This window comes from Rhopalosiphum maidis, chromosome 3 (genome assembly GCF_003676215.2).
Source record: "Rhopalosiphum maidis isolate BTI-1 chromosome 3, ASM367621v3, whole genome shotgun sequence".
In the NCBI taxonomy this organism is placed as follows: domain Eukaryota; kingdom Metazoa; phylum Arthropoda; class Insecta; order Hemiptera; family Aphididae; genus Rhopalosiphum; species Rhopalosiphum maidis.
The window spans coordinates 71286350-71292787 of record NC_040879.1 but is presented as its reverse complement, the minus strand read 5'-3'; the positions used below and the strand labels follow the sequence as shown (position 1 = coordinate 71292787).

General features: G+C 26.9%; 1 long non-coding RNA gene across 2 annotated transcripts; it reads left to right on the top strand.

The window, feature by feature from the left end:
• The first annotated feature begins 3741 nt into the window (after nt 1-3741).
• On the top strand, nt 3742-4188 carry LOC113558978. 2 transcript variants are annotated; one of them, XR_003405785.1, is made up of 3 exons: nt 3742-3806; nt 3871-4013; nt 4129-4188. It is a non-coding gene; the product is annotated as an uncharacterized LOC113558978 (long non-coding RNA). The 2 variants fall into 2 exon arrangements; XR_003405784.1 differs by having other exon boundaries at nt 3871-4000; nt 4129-4187.
• Nucleotides 4189-6438: the final 2250 nt, after the last annotated feature.

The window sequence follows — 6438 nt, the reverse complement described above, 5'->3', positions numbered from 1 at the left end:
ATGTATAACATTTTCAAAACTTAAAAATACGGGACAGACAACTTTTAACTAGAAAAGAGTTAGTTTTTTTTTTTTGTGATTTTGATAAATATCAAAATAAAGGTTTTTAATACCTACTTATAAAAAAAATTTATGACTTATGAGTAAAGTTTTATGGACATTTGTGATCTTTTTTTTTGTTTATATTTTCAAAAATATTAGTGATCATAATATATTCATATGCTTAATTAATATAGCCAGTTTGTCGGATCCTTTTTTTTTATCAACAGAAGGGGTCTATAGGCAAATTTTATACGATTTAATTAATTTTGAAATATAGAATATTGGTAGATACTTCTAATATTCTATCTCTATGATATAATTTATTTTATTAATTATTTTATCTTACAGTACACCTCAAATAGTGAAATTGAGCGCATTTTGTATTTTATTATTTTGTCATGCAGATTTGAAGGTGTTTTGTATAGGCAACCCTACTGCACTTTCAAAATTTTCAATATTATTCCTCACAAACCATTGCATATTATATAAAAATTATCTACTCATTTATGACTTTGTTGCAGTGTAACTGTCCAAATTCTGAATTTTTCATAAATTTTTGTGTTAAAACTCAATTTATTATTAGTTATTACGTTATCCAAAACTCCAAAACTAAATCCTTTAATACTGGCCCCTTTGGATAAAATGTTCAAAGACCGAGACAAATTCGTCCCTAGATGCGTCTTCCAATTAGTAAAAGTTTTTCAACTCAATTGTTTAGACGGTAAATGATGATTTAAATGTGCAGTTTAAAAAAAAAAATTGGCAGGAAATTTGTTTTTAGCAATTTTTAATTTTCAAATTGAAATTGAAAATTCTTTAGAACAGAAATTTGATCTCGAGGTGTCACTGCGTTGAACCTCTAAGATTTCGAAACGAAACAACCAATATTAAAAATGTTAGTATTTCAATTTGAATCTCAAAATCTATAGATGAATATCATAACAACAGATTATATCATGTGTTGAAATAACGAGTTGTAAATTGCAAAGTTTTAGAAAAGTTATGTTATACAATATAAAACTTTTTTAAATATTTATTTTATTTACTTACTGCAAGTTTGCATGTATAATTATATGTTTCAGTAATAAAAGTTTAACATCACCCTAAACGGTATGATAATACTGAACCTTCTACATTTTAATTACCAAAAGCAACAAAAAAACTATAAACAATTACGACTTGGTACAATTTGTACGAAATATATTCACAAATTGCAAACGTCAAAGTCATATAATATTCTATGTAAATAAAACAACTATATTACTTATTATACGTAGGTACAAGTTACAAAAGGTAGACTTTAAACATCTTTGCAATAGCGTAAATATTCTTAATTTCGCAGTGTGTTTCATCATTATCTATGATTAGTACTATTATTATGTATAAAGTTATAAGTCACGGGAATCCCTCTTCTCCAAGACTGGATAAAAATACAATTCAAAAACTTTCATGCAAATCTCAATACATCTGATGGCGCACGGTTCTACAACCTGGGAAATAAAAAACGAAAAATCGGCGTTTAAAACCACGTCTACCCCAAGATCTCTTTCTATCACAGTCAAGCGAAGACGAAGATCGATTTTAAATTACCACTAAAAAATAAATATTAACTAAAATTAGCATGTATATCACTATATCACTAACTAAAAATATTAGTAATTGTAATTTGTTATTTGTAATTGAACACGTTAGTAAACTTGTAATAGCATGATAAAATGCTGAAACATTTTAATTTTAATAAATAAATAAAAAAAAAACTTTATAAGTACTGTATATTTGCATAAATATTTGTTTCCCTCAAATATATTTTTGAAAAACCTTAGTGGTCGTTCGACGTGTTTGAAACTCAAGATTCTGGTATTTTGGATGATGCCGATCAAAAGCGGTATCTGTTGTGGACACCGTAAATGCCGTTTTTACCCCACATTGGGGTCTTGGAATTCCGAAATTTGAATTTTTTAGTCGAGTGTTACTCGGCCGGGTTTCGATGTATGGGGCATAGTTACTTCACGGAAATTTCTGTTTAAAGTCGTTTTACATAAAGTGCTTCGGTGGTAGCAGTGTCCTATGGCTCCTTGTGCCCCTCCCCCCATGGATATTTTAAAAAATGTTTAATATTTGTTCCACGTTTCTGTTGTTCACAAGTTCAGTTTTTCGTAGGTCTGTGATCAAAATCGGCGTCCCGTGGTGACACTGTAGAATTCATTTTTACCCCTATTTTTGGCGTCGGAAATTAGGATTTTGCAGTTTTTGGACTTTGTCGCCACGAAACAATTAATTTTTTGGTGGTCAGAGCGATTTTTTTCTACGCATCGTTTAGACGTTTTTGTAAAAATTCGAACGCTACCAAAACCGAAGGAATCGGACGTTTTGTTGCGAAGTTACGATTATATTTTTATTTTTGGCACTTAGATTTTACGTATTTTTCGAATTTTTTGAATTTGAGTTTTTGTTTAATCATTTCGAAATTTGAGTGCTGACTCATAAATGCTACGACGAGTTTGAAAGGTTAAAAAAATCGAATGGCTTGTTTTTTCGTACACGCATACTTTTCTGTATGGTACCTATACCACCGTATAACGATTTAACGAAGTATCTTTTTGAACTTTGTTTTTTTTACACGTTTTATGTTTGTTAAGGTTTCAACGTTTAGCAATTACGCCAACAGCATAAAAAATAGTTTATTTATAAATAGTTTTTCATCAAATCATATAGAGAATACATCTATTTAATGTTTATAGTGTTTATATCCCTCGTTTAGCGTTAAGAATTCAATATGTACCTAAGCGATTTCGTTGTGTATACGACCATCATTTTTAAAATGCACGACGCAGTCAGTAGATTACTTCTGATCACTTCAGACTCAAATCTGCTCGAATACAACATTTCATTTATTATTTATTAGTTTTAATTATATGTGTATATTTAATATGCAATATATTAGTATGATTGGTAGTAATTTGTTTTGAATTTCACAATATAACTTCGGTAATATTTATAGGAGATAAAGATTTAAATTTTATGGACATCGAACATAAAAAATAAATTATTATGATTTATTTACATTGTTAAGTATTCAAATAATGAATCGTTATATGTATAAGATATATAACATATAAGACCGTTTACTTAAGTTCAATTAGTTAACCAGTGGACTGTACAGTCCGGAGAATATTAATGCATAATAAATGCTTACCTGCAACTATCTAAACACTTAAATAATACATACATATATAGTTTAATGTTATTACTTTTTGACTTTTGTCTTACTAGTTACTATGTATCTATGTTAAGACTCATAATATTTATACAACTGCCTGCTGAATTTACAAAGTATACAATATTATTGGAAATTTATTTCATTATATTATGCTCAGTTAATCAGTTTTGAAATTGTATGTGTATATGAAAATATTATAATATTAAACATTTTTGAATTCGGCGGCCAGAGATAAAATGTAATAAGTTGAATATTCTAATCCGAATTGATATGATGTTTTTCATCCATGATTGTGGTTTAGTGATATAAAACATTGTTTATCTATTGATATAACCGTTTGTATTTACTGTCTGATTTATATTTCATATCTTTTTGCAGTTTTATATTCGTATTTGTATTTAAATTTCAACTTTAAATTGTTTTCAAGTATTTTGAAATAGGAATGAAGTTTGTCTGTTAGTTTTTGTTTGATTATTTCCATTTCTGAATTATTCAGTGTTGTCCACGTACTAGTTGTCATAAACAGACTTTCGATCTCTTTATGGTGTGTAGTAGTGACATTTTATCCTCCAACCATTATACATAATTAACTGACAATTTTTTTTTAGATGGCAGTACAGCAGATCACTTAAGGATTGCTAAGACATGAATTAACGTTTCTAACACTTGACAAAGTTACAACATCCTACGTTGAAAATGGACTAGACGATACTGATAATAATAATGGTTTTATGCAAAGTACGAGTAATGGGTATAGAATATAATTGTGATTCAATTAATAGTAGTGTTACTAAAAGTCATGTAGCCTTGACCATTATATTAAGTAATGATGCTTATTTACCATTATTAACTTTCATATTTTTCAGATTGCAGTGCAACAGATCACTCAAGGCTTGCTGAGCATGAATTAACATTTTTAGTGCTTGGAATAGTATCAACATCCTATGTTTAATATGGATTAGAAGGTATTAATATTAATAATGGTGTTTTGCACGGTACGTGAATGAATGTAAATAATAGCAACATAATAGAAATGTAACAAAAAGTTAGTGTTATGAAACCCTTACCATTAGATTAAGTAAATGATTCTTATTTAGCATTATTAACTTCCATGTATTTCATTGATGATGATACTTCATAAACATTATAAAACATGCTTTTATATGATAATTTTGCCTCGTATTTTAAATTCATATTTTTAATTGCATATAAAACTCTGTATTCTAATGTTGTTCTTTACCAATTTCACATTTTAACTGACTACATTTTTTCAGATTGCAGCACAGCAGATCTTTCAAGGCACGATGATACATGAATTACCATTTTTAGTAGTTGTGAAAATTTGGACATCCCATGTTGAAATTTGACTAGACAATACTGATAATAATAATAATAATAATAATAATAATGGTATTTTGCAAGGTACGTTTAATAATAACTGTACGTAATTGATAGCAACTTAATATAAGTGAAAAAAAAATTAGAATCATGAAACAAAGACCAATGAATTAAGTAAATGATTCTTATTTAGCGTTATTAACTTCCATGTATTTTTATTGATGCTGATACTTCATAAACACTATAAAACATGATTTAATATGATAATTTTAATGAGAATTATAAATTCCTATTTTTAACTTTTTATATAAAAGTCAATTCTCAATTTAGCGTCTTGAAACCTTGACCACTAGATAGAGAATTGGTTTCTTATTTAGCATTTATTACTTTCATACATTTCATTTAAGCCAATACTTTATAAACTCTATAAAACTTGTTTTTTTTATAATAATTTTGACGAATATTACTAATTCAAATATTTAATGGCTTATGAACCACTCAATTCTCAATTAATTCTCCATCAATTTTACATATTTAACTGACTACATTTATTTCAGATTACAGTGCAGCAGTTCACCCAAGGCTTGCTGAGACAGAAATTTGCATTCATACCACTTTGGGAAAGTATCAACATCTTATTTTGAAAATAAATTAGAAGATATTGATAGTGATATTGGATTTATGCAATGTGTGTGTAAATGGTTATTGAATATAATTGGTAGCAACTTAATATAAGTGAAACAAAAAGTTAGTATCTTGAAACCAAGACCAATGAATTAAATAAATGATTCTTATTTAGCATTAATTAGCATTACATAAATTTCATTTATGCCAATGTTTCATAAACTCTATAAAACTTGTTTTTATATGATAATTTTGGAGTATATAAAAATTCAAATTTTTTAATTGCTTATAAAATACTCAATTCTCATGTTAGTACCTTGAAACTTTCACTACTAGAAAGAGAATATGTTTCTTATTCAGGATTAATTACTTTCATACATTTCATATAATCCAATACTTCATAAACACTATAAAACATGTTTTTATATGATAATATTAATGTAAATTACAAATTCAAATTTTTTATGGCTTATAAAATACTCAATTCTCATGTTAGTACCTTGAAACCTTCACCACTAGAAAGAGAATATGTTTCTTATTTAGCATTAATTACTTTCATACATTACATTTAAGTTAATGTTTCATAAACACTATAAAACTTGTTTTTATATGATAATATTGGAGTATATTAAAAATTCAAATTTTTTATGGCTAATGAAACACTCAATTCTCAATTAATTGACATGAAACCAACACCATTAAATTATGTAAATGATTCTTATTTAACTTTATTAACTTCCATGTAATTCATTGATGCTTATACTTCATAAACACTATAAAACATGTTTTTATATGGTAAATTTGGCATATTTTACAAATTCATTTTTTTAATTGCTTATAAAATACTCAATTCTCATGTTAGTATCTTGAAATCTTCACCATTAGAAATAGAATATGTTTCTTATTTAGCATTAATTACTTTCATACATTACATTTAAGCTAATACTTCATAAACACTATAAAACATGTTTTTATATGGTAAATTTAGAGTATATTAAAAATTCAAATTTTTATGGCTTATGAAACACTCAATTCTCATGTTAGTATCTTGAAACCTTGACCACTAGAAAGAGATATTGGATCTGATTAAGCATTAATTACTTTCATACATTACATTTAAGCCAATGTTTCATAAACTCTATAAAACATGTTTTTATATGGTAAATTTGGCGTATTTTACAAATTCATTTTTTTAATTGCTTATAAAATACTCA